Source organism: Tenrec ecaudatus, chromosome 16 (genome assembly GCF_050624435.1).
Source record: "Tenrec ecaudatus isolate mTenEca1 chromosome 16, mTenEca1.hap1, whole genome shotgun sequence".
NCBI classification, from domain to species: domain Eukaryota; kingdom Metazoa; phylum Chordata; class Mammalia; order Afrosoricida; family Tenrecidae; genus Tenrec; species Tenrec ecaudatus.
This window is the reverse complement of record NC_134545.1, coordinates 66,118,758-66,135,105: the sequence shown is the minus strand read 5'-3', so window position 1 is coordinate 66,135,105 and position 16,348 is coordinate 66,118,758. Positions and strand designations below refer to the sequence as shown.

Genomic DNA, 16,348 nt, shown 5'->3' with positions numbered 1-16,348 from the left:
TAGACAACTATTGGACATCTATCTATTGTGTGGTGATATCAATTTTGGTATCTTAGTTTATGAGGAAGAATTCATTTTTTCTTTTACCTAAGATAATTCATATTTCAGAAAGCTGCTATATTTTAAAACTTTCTCCTCAAAGCTTTTATCTGGTTTATGTATCAACATAGATCTAAAAGTATACAAGGGCATGGAGTTAAAATAAAGACTAGAATATAAGATTACGAATAGGGATGAGTGAACCTGGGAGGGCTCAAGTGGCTACCAGACAAACTATGACTTAAAGGTGCGGTTTATCTTACATATTAAGATTCTGGTAAAGATATCAAAAGAGACAATCCAACTGACGTTATAAAATCCATGGCCCATATTGATCTATCTTGCATTTTCTTGTGAGGACTCACATGCTACACTGGCATAGTTCCAGGTGCCTAGACATCTGGGAACACACTATTAATAGGAATTGGGTGGGGGGAGAGGGAAGTCAAGGCAAAGAATCCCTGATTTCAAACAACAGAGCATGAGTCTTTTGCTTTTGAACCAAGCTATATTTTATTTCAAGGAACAGGGAAGGAGATACAGTAGTTTTAGTGATTTGCTTGATGATCTTCTAAGTCTTGAATAAGATTTGACCTTAAAGCTAGTCACAAGGAGGACCTCACCCTATAGAGAAAGTATTGGCTGGGTAATCACGGAACTAGTCCCTAATCATGGTCTGCCAACAGCCTGCTGCAAGATTTGGGTGAGCTGCTTCACCACCACAGGCTGAAGCGTCTTCAAGGGCAAAATGAAGGAAACATGCTCCATGAAGGCCTTAACTATTGATTATGCTAGTATTCTTAGTTTTTCTTTTATTTTGATCGTATTTTCTCTTGAATATTTCAGAATGAAACCTACTGAATGTAATGAGGTATCCCATCCTGAAACGCCACTGAAGTTATCGGAGTACTTAAAACAGACAGCAGCAAATTATCAGCTCAAAAATGTATTCCTTCGCAATGAAACCCAAAATACACTTTTGGTGAGTTCATTATTCACCTTTGTACAAAATAACTTTTATTATTTGTAATTCAAATAAGTTATGTCTAATATTTCAATCCAAGCAAATATCAGAGAAAAGCAGTAATTCACTAGTCAGTTAGCGATGTTATTATAAGTCATTTGTAAAAACTAGAGTCACCAGCATCAAGGAATGGGATAATGATTTAACTCTGCAAAGACATTTCTAAATGCGCTGGACGCTTTCAACGTATTAACACTCATGGAGGATAACATTTCACTATTTCTCGCTTTAGGCAGGCATCATAGTGGCTCCAATCTTTCCTGAAAGAAAATAGAAATAGGAACAGAACGTCTGCTTTTAAAAACCTCTCACCCTGCATGCAATTAATGCCAATAATTCCCTCTAAGGATCTAAGGAAGTGCAGTGGTTATGGATCAGGCTGCAAGCCACGAGGTCAGCAGTTAGAAACCACCAGTCACGCCTCTGGAGAAAGAAAAGGTTTTCTACTCCTATAAAACATTACAGTCTCAGCAACTTAGCAATTAAATTTGATTTTCTTCATAATTATAAAGACTTTTATTCCCCTGAATTATCCCAACTACTGGCAGAAACTACTGGATTTTTATTAATTTCTCCTTTCTTTGTTAAAAAATATCTGGGTACATTTTCCTCATGCTAAAGGGATTCATTTCAAAACATCCAACTCTTTAAGTGCTGACAACTAAATACTGACCACGGAGTTGTAGATGGACATTGTCTATAATATAAGAAGAACGTGTCTTTAAAAGGGAAAAAGAGCCAATCTTGTTACACAAACAAACAAAGACCCAGACTCACTACCGACTAGTTGATCCTGGCGCCTAGTGGCCCTTAGGACAGAGGAGCAAGGAACTGAGCATGCTCTGTGGGAGTTCATATCAGAGTCACATAATTTAACTTGGGAACTCAGGGAATACTCAGGTGATAGCATCTAGTTTAAAAAGATAAGACGTACCGCTGAGGTGAGTAAGAGGGGGGCGTGTATTTGAGGACCCTAGAATAGGATGTGTGAGGCCTTTGACCCAGAAATTATTTCAGAAACACCCAACAGCAGTAGAATTCCAATGTGGTCAGAATATGAGAACAGTAGAGTAAGTAAACATGACTGCACCCTGAAGAGTCTTGCAAGGCATGCAGATGTGTTGAATTTGATCTTGTACAGGGCAACTAGAAGTTACTACTAAAGGGCTTCAGTCACGGGAATGACATATTTCCTTTTAAGATTTAAAATTGTCTCTGATTAATATGTGGAGAATAAAGGTACCAAAAAAGAAAACTATTTAGAGACCTCCTGAATAATACAAAGTGGCTTCAAAAAGTTAGTGGGAAAATGGAATTATAAACAAATGGAACTTTTCTATTAACATTTTGAAACTCTTATGTAGTTGAAAGGCATGCAGCTTTCAAACAAACAAATGAAACACCACACACAAAATTAGCAATGCTGGAGAGGACCTGAGAGATTTGAGATGAAAGTTTAAGTATGGAATACTTGATTATGGTTTGGATGTGATCTCAATCATTAAGGAAGACGTTGTTGAAAATAACTCCTGCATTTATGTCCTGAGAAAATGCATGAATGCAAAACAAAAAAGATGAGAGAGCGTGGGTTTAGGAAAAAATGTCAAACTGGTACTCAGAAAGTCAAATATAGGTTTGGGTCAGAAATAAGTACTGATAAGTTATCACATCTTGATACGATTTAGTACATTTTGTATAAAACATCTCTGTAATTTTCCCATAATTTTTCCCTAGTAATGTTTTACTGAAAATAACAACTAGAGAACAAGGGTTGATTTTTTAGTAATGTATTTTTATTATAATATGATAATTACTACTATGGTATAGTAATTTACACACTTATAAAAGAGTGCTCATTTGATCACTGATAAATGTGATTTTATTGACATTTGAATTCCCATTTCATGAGCTCTATTTTCTTAAACCTATGTCTTTTGGTCTGAATCATTATGAACTGCAAAAGCAGAAAAGCACGCAATGGCACAATTATTTCACCTCCGTAAAATATTGCACATATCTTACTTCATCTTTCTTACGAAGCACTGGAAAGGGATCTGCATTGTAAAGAGAAAGTAAATCAAAAATTGAGTGCACAAAATATGGATTCCAGTAAAAGAGCTGTTTGATGAGCGTGGGTGGATATAGAGATTTCTATCAGAAGCTGTCGCCTCTGGGGTCTCTGAGGCTTGAAGGTAAACAAGCGGCCACCTAGCTCAGAAGCAACAAAACCTGCATGGAAGAAGCTCACCAGCCTGTGCGATCATGAGGTGTCGAAGGGATCAGGTATAAGGCATCACCAGAACAAAAAAAAAATGTAACCATAGTAAATGAGGGGGGAGGGAATGCAGAGTGGAGACCCAAAGCCCATTTGTCAGCCACTGGAGATCCCCTTGCAGAGGGGTTGGAGAGGAGATGAGCCTGTCAGGGTGCGATGTTGCAACGATGAAAAATACAACTTTCCTCTAGTTCCTAAATATCTCCCCCCACCCATATCTCCCACTATCATGATCGAACTCTACCTTGCAAGTCTGGCTAGATCAGAGGATGTACACTGGTACAGATAGGAACTGGAAACACGGAATCCAGGGCGGAAGATCCCTTCAGGACTAGTGGTGTGAGTGGCGATACTGGGAACGTAGAGGGCGAGTGGGTTGGAAAGAGGGAACCGATTACAAGGATCTACATGTGACCTGGGTGACGGACAACAGAAAAGTGGGTGAAGGGAGACGTCGGCAAGGCAAGATATGACAAAATAATAATTTATAAATTATCAAGGGGTCATGAGGGAGTGGGGAGCAGGGAGGGAGGGGAAAAATGAGGACTTGATGCCAGGGGTTTAAGTGGAGAGCAAATGTTTTGAGAATGATAGGGGCAATGAATGTACAGATGTGCTTTACACAATTGATGTATGTATGGATTGTGATAAAGGTTGTATGAGCCCCTAATAAAACGATTAAAAAAAGACAACTCACTATAAGGCACAAGGACAGTTTTAAAATGCTGTTTCTCAGTGCAAACTAAAAACAAGAAAGTGGTTACATGTTCAACAATATAGCTTGAAGTTGTGTTATATGCTTTTCTGTTTTTTCAGTATATAAAACCCAGTATTGATTAACTTAATGGTACAGCCAGCAGAATAAGGGTTTTCGGGGGGAGTGGGGTACAGTGTTGGTGGTGGGGTAAAAGGGAGATGATGTCAAGGGGTCCATGTAGAAAAAGAGTGGTTGGAAACTGATTGTAGTAGCAATTGTACAATTCTACCTGTTGTGACTGAAATGTGGAATGTATTAAATGTATTAAAGCCAAACTAATGAAAACAAACAACACAACAGGAGTTCTGAGGGCATCCACTCAAACGCACTGCCATGGATTGAGTTGCTCATACCCACCCTCTTGGGATGAACTACTACCCCTGTGGGTTTCTGAGACAAATCCTTTATGGGAGTGGAAAGCCTTCTCTTTCTCTGGGCCAGTTAAATTCCAGGCAGAGAGATCAGCTCAGAGTGTTATGGTGACTATTTCTTTTTTTGTTTATCTCAAAGAGGTAATCGTGATATAGTTTCCTCAAAAATACACAAGATAATCACATTGGATTATTAGTTAAAAACTAAGAAAATAGAAAACGGCACTGGTGAGAAAAGGCCAGGAGCATGGTGTGTTTTAGGGTAGCAAAGGCTACCCTATGAGAATTTCTTTAGGGAACCTTGCCCCATATACCGTGCAGCCTTGATCTTGACACATCAGACTTTTTTTAAAAGAACATATAGCATGCCCCAAACTTCACTTTGATGCAGTGTAAATCAAAGAGCATAGAATTCTTAAGGGAAAGGTTGCAGAGATGGAAATACCATGCTGAGAAATATATAGACCTAAATAAATGACATATTGAGAATTAATCATTTCACATTTTAATATTTTTGTTTACTAAATGTTTTTATAATTTTGTAGCAATACTTTTGATTTATTCTTGCATGTGTAGACAGAGAGTTGATAGATGACAGAATGTATACCCACATAGAGAGAATGTACTGAGACAAATTTCTAAGCTAAGAGGCAACCCATAACCCAGATTTTGTGCAGTAGAAATGTCTTTTAATAATTGTAGCATTTATCTATTTAGCATTTTCCTATTCCAAGCCACCAGCTGCTCTGCTAGAGAAAGATGAGGCTTTCTAGTCCTGTGAAGAGTCAGCCTCAGAAATCCAAAAGAGCAGGTATGTCCTGTCCCGTAGGGTCACTATGAGTTGGAATTGACTGGAGGGCAGTGTGTGAGTTCTAAGTGTTCACAATAATCCTCCTGGGACAGAGAACATGTTGGGCATTTAGCCTGGAATTAATTAAATCCCTTTTCAGTTGCCAGGCTCGAGGGGCTATATACGACCTGGCTCTGATACAACTAAGAGTTAGAATGATTTGTCCCATCTTTTTAGAGCCCTGGTGGCCCAGTGGGTTAGCTGAAAGGTAACTGGTTCCACCACACCAGCGCCTCCGAGGAAGGACAAGGAGCCTGTTTCTGCAAAGATCTGTAAGCCCAGAGCAGTTCTCCTCGGTCCCCATGTATCCGAAAGGACGAGATGGCAGTGCGTTTGTTTGATTTTGTACCATAATTTAATATCACGGAATTAATTTCCCTCAGGTTCACCATACTGGGGTTTCAAGTCCCCAACCCATTCTCAGTAATAAATCAAATGCTGCTGTGCTTTTAATTCTATGATGTCGCGTTAGATGCCTTTGGCGTGTAAGTCCTTTGGAAGAACATAAACATTTTAGTAATTTCCTGTGTGCTTCCTTATACTTAACTTCCTCTGAAATCAAGCACCTGTGGGGATGTTGATTATCTGAATAGCATGAGAATAAGACCCTTTTTGGGGGTAGTGGTTCTTTTCGTTCTTCCATTTACACCAGTTTTGTACAAAATACTTTCATGTTTTCTCTCAAGGAAAAATCTACTAGGGAAAGAAATAAGCTTTTTAGCTTCAAAGCACTTATATGTGTTTCCAGTTATTTTATGAAAAGTCTATTTGTTTCCCCTAATGCAAAATGCAACTTTAATGGGAAAAACACAAGGAGAAAGTACAACATCTCCAAAAACCCCACAGCTCTATCACCTTTTGTTTGTTGGTTGGTTTGCTTTTGAAATGTAATAGGTTTTTATTTTCAAACATCTTAAAAATAAAATAATACATCAAATTATGGATCAATTACAAAGCTAGTTATATATAAACCTGACCAACACTTCAATACCACGGGTAGATTCCTTTATTGTTCCCAAGTTACAAATATTCAACCATGAGGGGCACAGATTCATCATCTCTGGCCACTCCACGCTGAGAATTGATAGGGTCTGATGCTCATGTGCTGCACAGCACAGGGGTGCAGGAGGCTTCTAGACAATTCATCATGAGTTGTTGTTCATTAGGTTCATCTTGTTAGAAGATAATTGGACTTTCCAAGCTTATGTCTTTTTTAAATTATAGTAAAATCTGTCACAAATGTCTGTTGTTCAAGGAGAGCTAATTAGATATTGCACCCCTTTGAGATTTCGATGAATGCTTTGTTTAGTTTGTCAAGATGAAATTTTGCTGTTGACCAAACCTTGAATATAGAATGTACATAGCTTAAATAAACCAGTATGCGATAATTTCTATAAACACCATTAAAATCTTATGCATGTATTTCCTTTGGTACACTTCTTATGGTTCTGTACCTCACTATTTCTTTCTTTTTAAAAAATCATTTTTTGATTATTACAATCCATACATCCATCCATTGTATCCTGCCCACTTGTAGATATGTTGCCAACATCATTTTCAAAACATTTTCTTTATGCTTGAGCCCTTTGTGTTGGCTCTTTCCCTTTCCTCCATTCCTGCACTCATGATACAATAATTTATAAATTATTATTTTTTCAACATCTTACACCGACCGCTCTCTCCCTTCACCCACTTTCCTGTTGTTCACCCCCCTAGGAAGGGGCTATGTATCGATCATGGTGATTGGTTCTCCCTTTCTCACCACCCTTTCCCCTTCTCCTCCTGGTATTGCTACTCTTCATTATTGGTTCTGAGGGGTTTATCTGTCCTGGGTTCCCTGTGTTGCAAGCTCTTCTCTGTACTGTACATGCTCTGGTCTAGCTGTATTTGTAAGATAAAATTGGGGTCATGATAGTGGGGGGTGGGGAGGATTGAAGAACTAGTGGAAAGTTGTATGTTTCATTGGTGGTATACTGCACCCTAACTGGCTTGTCTCTTCCTTGAAAACCTTCTGTGAGGGGATGTCCAAATGTCTACAGATGGGCTTTGGGTCTCCACTCCACACTCCCCTTCATTCACATTGATGTAATTTTTTTGTTCTGGGTCTTTGATGCTTGATACTTGACACCTCATGATCACACAGGATGGTGTATTTTTTCCATGTGGGCTTCATTGCTTCTGAACTAGATGGCTTCTTGTTTATTTTTAAGCCTTTCAGACCCCCAGACACTATATCTTTTGATAGCCGGGCACCATCATCTTTCTTCGCCATATTTGCTTGTGCACCCATTTTGTCTTCAGCAATCCTGTCGGGAAGGTGAGCATCACAGAGTGCCCTGTTATTAGAACAAAGTGTTTTGTGTTGAGGCAGTACTTGAGTAGAGGCCTGATGTCTGTCTGCTAACTTAGTACTTAACATATAATTATATGTACATAGACCTATTTCCCTATAGTTACTTATAAATATATTTACATATGTACATGCCTGTATTTAGATGTCTATAAATGTTCTTTGCCTCCTAGTTCATTCCTCTATTTCCTTTTACTTTCCTCTTCTCCACTGTTATATTCTATCTTCATGCGGGATTTCAGTAATTCCTCTCGGCTACACTGCACTTGATCAAGCCCCAACAAACATCCTACACCCTCCTCACCATCGATTTTAGATCACTTATTGTTCCCATGTCCCTGGGTTTGTAGGCAGCCCCCTTCCTTTCTTCTGCACCCCCCTCTCCTATAGCCCTTCGGAACCATGGTTCTCTTTGTTTTCACCTCTGGATTGCTTATCCTGCCTATCTTATCTAGTATCTTATCTAAATAAACATGCAAAAGCAATAATAAGCACAAAAAACAAAACAAAAAAACAATAACAGAAAAGAAAAATCTATAAATAGTTCCAGGTCTTCTTGTTGACTTTTAGGAGGGTTTTCCAGTTGGATGTGATGGAGTGTCATACCCTAGCCCCAAAGTCTATTTTTGGTATACCTCAGGGACCTCATTGCTTTGTTTCCCTTACTGCTCTGTTGCATGCCCTTAATGTTTCACCCCGGTGTGGTGGGGTCAGATACTGCCCAATTCCCACACTGTGTCTCAAGTGTTGTCCTCCATAGCATTATAGGTCAGTGAGGAATGTCATGACTCGTGGTGGGGCCGTCTGTATGGTCCTGTGTATTGGGTGCTGGGTGGGCCAGGAGGTGCTCCACTCTCTCTTCTTCCCCCTTTTGTTGGTCCTCTGTGCTCTGACAGGCCACTCTCCCTGAGCTATAGATTCAGTGATGTCATCTGTAGTGCATTCTTCTGGGCTTGGGGGGTGTTTCACATAGCCAAGATTGAGGCTGGCCCTGCAGACCTCTCTGTTGGTTCACTACTTCATGCTAGTATGTTGCCTTCACATCTTGGCTCAACAGGTTGCAGTCTGGTCCCTCTCTCTTTCTACTGTGGAGGTATAAACAATACTCTCACCTTCAGTGGGTTAGTGCCATATTCCCCCGCTATCCATGTCTTTTTCTTTTCTTTCTTTCTTTTCCATTCCTCTTTAGTTGGCTGCCATATGTATCCCTGGATTGGATCTGGCCCCTGCCATAGTACCTGGACCTCACCCCAGTAATATATGCATGTAATAGCCTTTCCCCTATGCCTTTTTTGTGCTTGATTTACTTTGATTAGCATACTCAGGGATTTATTGCTGCTTTTTAGGGATGTATAGTACTCCATTGTATGTATGTATGTACCAGTTTTTTTTAATCCATTTGTCCAATGATGGAAATTTGGGTTGTTTCCAACTCCTTGAGATTGTGAACTGCGCTACAATTAACATTGGACACAGATGTCTGGCTGCGGTTTGTTTTTTGCCTCGTCTTAGTATATGCCCAGTAGGGGGATTGCTGGGTCGTATGGTAGCTCCAGATCCATTTGTTTGAGATATTGCCAAATCGATTTCCATAATGGCTGTACACACCTACAGGTTCACCAGAGTTCCTATCTCACTACAGCTCCTCCACCACTGATTACTTTCTGATTTTCTGAATTGGGCTATCTTTGAGGGTGTTAGTTGCATTTCTCTTATAGCTAATGATCAAGAGCCTTTTCTCATATGTTTATTGACCACTCAGATTTCTGCCCTTGTGAAGCTTCTGTTCAGTTCCTTTGCCCACCTCCTCAGTGGGAAATATATATTTTTTCTTATTGTAAGCTAGCAGAGTATTTCTGGGTTTTCAGTTCTTTTCCCTTAATCTAAGTATCTGTGATGATATCACTACCACACTTTTTTGACCACTGTGACTGTGTAATAGGTGCTAAAGTAGGGTGAATCAAGCCCTACAACCTCGCCCTTTGTTTTGAGGAGTTCTCTGCTAATTCTGGGCTTCTTACTTCTCCATATGAAGTTGGTGTGTTAGTCTGAGTAGACTAGAGAAACAAATTCATAGACACACATTTGTGTATAAGAAAAAGCTTTATATACAAGAAAAATTAAATATTGAGAAAACAACCCAGCCCAGTCCAGATCTAGTCCATATGTCCAATACCAATTTGTAAATTCCTCTTTAGATTAACAAAACACATGCAATGATGCTGAATGCAGAAAAGTCACAGGGCGGTGGGTGAAAAGTCTTGTGGATCTAGGGGTGGTGGCAGCATCTCAGCACTGGCAGGGGTCTCCATATGGCTCCTACAGCTCCAGGGCTCTAGCGTAACTCCATGTGTCTTGTCGACAGAAATGACTCACAGGTAGTGTGTAAGTGTCCTGTCTCCAATGAGCTATTTATCTCCTTAGCACCTCAAAATCAGATCAAGTTGTGACCTGATTGACAGGCTAAACTCGGCCCCTTCACTCTTAAGTCTCAAATTAACACCAGATTATGTAGCTACCACAGTTGGTAATAAGTTTTTCCAATTCTTAAAGAAAGGTGATGGCATTAGTATTGGGATAACATTTAACTTATATCGTGCCTTGGGAAAAACAGACATCTTTACTATATTGATTCTTCTAATCCACGAGCATGGATATTTTTCCATTTGTTGAGTTCACTCTTGATTTCTTTCATAGGGCTCTGTAGTTTTCCTCATACAAATCTTTTGTTTTTTTACCCTGCTATAACCTTATGTATTTCAATTTGTACTTGGCTATTGTGAAGGGTACTACTTTTTTAATCCCCTTTTCCATGGTCTTGTCTGATGTGTATAACTTTCCAATAGACTTCTGTTTATTGATCTTGTATCCTGCTATTCTACCAGCACTGCTATTGCTTCCAGCACTTCCCTTGTGGAGCTTTTGGGATTTCTATATGTAATATCATATCATCTGTGAATACTGATAGTGTTACACCTTCCTTCCCCAGAAGAATACTTTTGATGTCTTTTCTTTGCCTTATGTTGTTAGCTAGGACCTCCAGAATGATGGTATTTGGTATTTGGGATTGGGGACAGGGACATCCTTTTCTGGTCCCCCTTTTCAGTGGTATTGTTTTCTCCTTTTCTCCATTGACTACCATGTTGGTTGTTTTTATTTCATATATAACTTGTATTATGTTGAGTACATTTCCTTCCATTCCTATCTTCTTGATTGTCTTAAACAAGAATAGTGTTGGGTGTTGTCGAATGCTTTTTCCACATGTATCATTATTATCATGTGCTTCTTATAACTTTTCATGTCCATGTGATGAATAATACTGATCAATTTTCATATGTTGAACCATCCCTGCATTTCTGGTATGAATTCCACTTGGTCATAGTGAATTATTTGTTTTATTTATTTTTGTATTCTATTGGCCAGTATTTTGTTAAGGATTTTTTTTCATCAATGCTCATTAAGGATATTGCTGTGTAGTTCTTGATTCTTGTGGGATCCCTGCACACATAGAAAGTTATACTACCTTTATAGAAAGAGTTCGAGAGTTTGCCATCTCTTTCTATGCTCTGGAAGAGTTTGTGTAGAATTGGTGTCAGTTGTTCCCTATATGCTTGGTAAAATTCTCCTGTGAAGACTTCTAGCCTGGGAGATTTTTTGTTGTTGTTGGCAACCCCTTGATAACCTTGCCTATTTCTTCTATAGCTATGGGTCTGTTGAGATTCTTGACATCCACCTAGGATAGTCTAGGCAGGGATTGTTTTTGCAATCAAATCCATAAGTATTTGTCAATGTCTTCAAAATTGTTGAATTCATTGACGTACAGGCCTTTGCAGTACTGTGCAATTATCCTTTTGATTTCATTAGGGTCTGTTGTAATGTCCCTTGTTTCATCGCTCATCCTTGCTAATGAAATTTGTTCCTTCCTTTCTCTGGTTGGGTTGGCTAATGGTCTGGTGATTATGTTAATCCTTTCAAAGAAGCAACTTGTAGCTGCATTAATCTTTTGTCTTAGCTTTCTCATTTTCCCTCTCATGTATCTCAGCCCTGATATTTATTATTTCTTTTCTTTTGCTATTAGTAGAATTGTCCTGTTTGCTCTAATTGCTGTAAGCTTTGTGCCAGCATATCAGTCATAAGTCTCTCTTTCTTTTTAATCTGTACATATATTTCTATCAATCTTCCTCTGATAACTGTCTTTTCGGTGTCCCAAAGATTTTGGTATGACATATTCTCATTCACGTTGGTTTCTAGGAACTTTCTAATTTCATTTCTGATCTGGGTCAGTACCCACTGCTTTTGCTGTAGAGAGTTATTCATCCTCTAATTGTTTGCCCTTATTTTCTTAATTATTCTTTTGTTGATTTCAAGCCTTATGACAGTATTTCAAGAGGGAAGTCTGTATGATCTCTGTGTGCTGGAATTTACACATATTTGACTTGTGTCCCAGCATGTGATCTGAATGGTTAACTGATTCTCATTCATTAAGCTATGGAAGTTTTCTTCCAGGAATTCACTCTCTATTTTTGCAATTTGCTTCTTCTTCTGATAATCCAATTACTCATGTATTCATCCTTTTTATGGCATCAGATATTGTTCTTAGGTTTCCTTAAGCTTCTTTGATTAACTTGTTTTACAGTCTTTTCTGTGTGTTGGAATCTGCCCGGCTGTCCTAGCAGTCACTGGTATGATTGTCTGCTTCTTCTAGTCTGTTAGTGATGACTATTAACTTTTTATTTGCTTTTGTTACCTCTTCCCTTATCTCTTGTATTTCCCTCTGGCACTGTCCCTTAACTCTTGTATTTCCCTTTGGTGCATGACCTTTTTCTCCTTTATCATTTCATCTTTTTTTCTGTATTGCTTCCCTCATATCCTGTATGACTCCGAGCAGTATTCGGAAGATTTCTTTCTGTAGTAGAGCAACATCTGCTTCTTCTATGCATATCGTTAGGTTCAGGATTTCTTCTGACATTTCCTTTTGTTTCTCCTGTTTTTTTTTCTTTGAGGTTGTTGCGGCTGGTTGTTGTTTGTGTGTCATTTCAGTGGAACATGGTGTCATTTTCTAGAGTCAAAGAGCACTGGGCACTCTCCTTGGGAGACTCATAAGAATTTTTATTAAAACTGCTTGCAGCTAACTGTTCTGGGGCAGTCAGGCTATTGCTATATCCTCCTGTGGTTTCGCTCTTTCCCTAGCCAACCAGTATCCTGTTATTTATAGGGCAAGTTGGATGGCCCTTTCGGGTTGGATGGTTACGAGCCCACAAGGATAGCACTGTGCTGGATGATCTCACAGATAGCCATGGTCATGTTACTCATGGTTGCTTGGGACACTTTGGAAGGAGTGGGTGATGCCTGATCAATGGGAGTCCCGAGGAGGGCAAGTGAGAGAGCACTACGGATGATATGCAGAATTGACTTGGTTAGGAAGATTGCCATGGAGGTCAGGAAGAAGATTCTTGCAGCAATATGGAGTGCTGGGGATGACTGGAGAGGGTGCTTTAGGCCATTTGAAGCACTAAAGAAAGGGGGAGGAAGTTCCCTTAGTCACATGTATGCTTACAGAGGGCAGGCAGGGGATCTCCCATCCACGTGTAGCATCGTTGAAGGGTGGCAGAAATTCCCCCAGCCTAGTGGAGCACTTCAAAGGGTGGGCATGATTTTAGCAGCCTCTTGGAGGGTTGAGGAAGGCTGTCTGGAGTTCCCCCAGCCATTTGGGGGGTGGCCGAAGTTCCACAGCTGCTTGGAGGGTGTCAGAGGACGCAAGTGGGAGCTCCCCCAGCTGGATGGAGGTTGGACGAAATTTCCCTAGGCCTAGGGGAGTGCTCTGGAGGCCAGCAGTGACATGTGAAAGGAAAGAGAGGGTGTAAAAAAAAAACTGAAAAAAATTGATCCAGCCGCAACTGTGATAGGAAAGAGAGAAGAGAGGCAAAAAAAGTAAAGAAAAAAAAAAGTAGATGAACTCAACAGCCTGACTGTGGGGTTGGAAGGGTTTGAAGCCTGTCCAAAGGCAGTGGCAAGTGTGGCTGTGCTGGAGTAAAGTCCTTGGGGCAGCCAAAGTAGCTCAACACTGGTAGCAACTCTGGTGGGACTAAAGCCTAGGCCCAGCTGATCTCCGCAGTGGTAATCCAGAAGCCTTCGGCTCTTCAAAATCTGGTGGATCTGAGTCTACTTATCTTTATGATACTCCTCCTGTGACTGGCAGAGTGGGCCTTCCATCTCAACGTCTCTCCAGCGCTGATTTCTCTGGAGCCCCTCTGCTGTGTGTTACTCAGTTGCCAACTTGCTGGAACTTCTCCACTATTGCTTTCTTGCTAATGCCAAAATGATCACAGCTTGACCAGTGGGAACATCTTTAACTGTCTCATTTATTCTTTTTAAAATCATTTTATTGGGAGTTCTGACAGGTGTCATAACAATCCATAATTCGATGACACCAAGCATAATTTTACAATTACTGCAACCATAAGTTAAAAACATTTTCTTTCTTCTTGAACTCTTTGATATTGGCTCCCCTTTATCCCTTCCCTCTCCCTTTCTACCCACCAGGAACCCTTATTATAATATTATTATTATTTTCTATATCTTACACCAGCCAATATATTCATTCACTTACAGTTCTTTTATTTATTCCCCTTGAGTGTGGTTATATAGTCATCATTGTTACCTGCTCCACCTTCTACCCCTTTCCCCACCCTTCCCAGGCCCTCAGGGAATTATTGCCATTTCTGAAGGGTTTATCTATCTTCAATTTCATGCATTGAACAATCTTAATTATATAAATGTACATACACTGGTCTAACAAGATTAATAAGGTAAAACTATGACCATAAAGAATTCACCAGTTGCCACATTTAACGAGATGCAATTGAGCACCCATACATTAAAAAATATCTTAATTATTTGATATCTGCCTCTTCACCCTTGGTAGTGAGATCCAGTAAAAGTCATGCACAAGAGCCACCAGACGTTTCCTGGGACAAACATTTCCTGATCGTGGACCCAAAGTATTAATATTGATCACTTTCTCCCATTGTATAGTCACATCAAAAGCATCACAGTGAGCATAACTGGAAAATCAAGCACTGAGGGATTGAGACTTATGATAAATGGTAGAAGACAATAAAAACGCACACCTCTACCTGTGCATCTCTTACCACATACCTACACAAAAATACATAGTTATAGGAAGTTGCTGTTGATTCCACTTCTATTCATAAAGAATGGAATGACAATGCATGCTCCTTTGAAATCTTTATGATTGCTGGCATATTTGAGTCCTTTATTTTAGCAACACTGATAATCTATCTTGTTGAGAATTTCTCATTTTTCGCTGACCTTTACCAACTGTGGTACCATTTTCTTCACATTGGTCATTCTTTCCATGTCCAATGTAAGGGAGACAAAGTGTTTGCATTACTTCTCCAGGGCATCCTATGTCTTTACGACTGATTAGTTCGGTCTTCTACCAATAGTGCTGGACTGTCCTAAAACAATAGTAGGTGAAAAGACTTTAAATATGATATTCTCTCTCCATGGAACACTCTCCTTCATGTGCTCACCCGCGTGTTTCCAGTTTCTATAGGTTTTTAGAAATCATTTCATTTGTTACTTTTATATACTTATTCATGATCCTTTTCTCAAATTACCATGCTATTTACTTCTCATACTTATTTTGTCCATGTCATGAGAATGTGAAATAAAGAGCACAAAGTATAATGCTCTTATGAATTAAATTTTGCACCCCACCCCCAAATATAGGTTGTAAACCATAACCCAAAGTAAGTAAGGTAAGTCTCACTTTTTAAAAAACATTTTATTAGGGGCTCATACAACTCTTATCACAATCTATAAATATACATACATCAATTGTATAAAGCACATCTGTACATTCTTTGCCCTAATCATTTTTTTCCTCCTCTTTTCTTTTATAACATTTTATTAGGGGCTCATACAACTCTTATCACAATCCATACATATACATACATCTATTGTATAAAGCACATCTGCACATTCCCTACCCCAATCATTCTCAAAGCATTTACTCTCCACTTAAGCCCTTTGCATCAGGTCCTCTTTTTTTTCCCCTCCCTTCCCGCCCCCCCCCCCTCATGTGCCCTTGGTAATTTATACATTGTTATTTTGTCATATCTTGCCCTATCCGGAGTCTCCCTTCCCCCCCTTCTCTGCCGTCCATCTCCCAGGGAGGAGGTCACATGTGGATCCTTGTAGTCAGTTCCCTCTTTCCAACCCACTCACCCTCCACTCTCCCAGCATCGCCCCTCACACCCATGATCCTGAAGGTATCATCCACCCTGGATTCCCTGTGCCTCCAGCCCCCATATGTACCAGTGTACAACCTCTGCCCTATACATCCCTGTAAGGTAGAATTCAGATCATGGTAGTTAGGGGGAGGAAGCATCCAGGATCTGGGGGAAAGCTGTGTACTTCATCGGTACTACCTCGCACCCTGACTGACCCATCTCCTCTCCTAAACCTCTCTATGAGGGGATCTCCATTGGCCGACACTTGGGCCTTGGGTCTCCACTCTGCACTTCCCCCTTCATTCAGTATGGTATACACACACACACACACACACATATATACATATACGTATCTATTTTTTTTGCATGATGCCTTATACCTGGTCCCTTTGGCACCTCGTGATCGCACAGGCTGGTGTGCTTC

At 39.9% G+C, this 16,348-nt stretch overlaps 1 long non-coding RNA gene across 1 annotated transcript in view; it reads left to right on the top strand.

Moving 5' to 3' along the window:
* The window catches only part of LOC142429429 (uncharacterized), a 70,226-nt gene that overhangs the window by 23,166 nt on the left and 30,712 nt on the right, over nt 1-16,348 (top strand). The window contains exon 4 of the long non-coding RNA XR_012780426.1: nt 886-1,021. This is a non-coding gene — a long non-coding RNA (uncharacterized LOC142429429). The remainder of the gene's footprint in view (nt 1-885; nt 1,022-16,348) is intronic.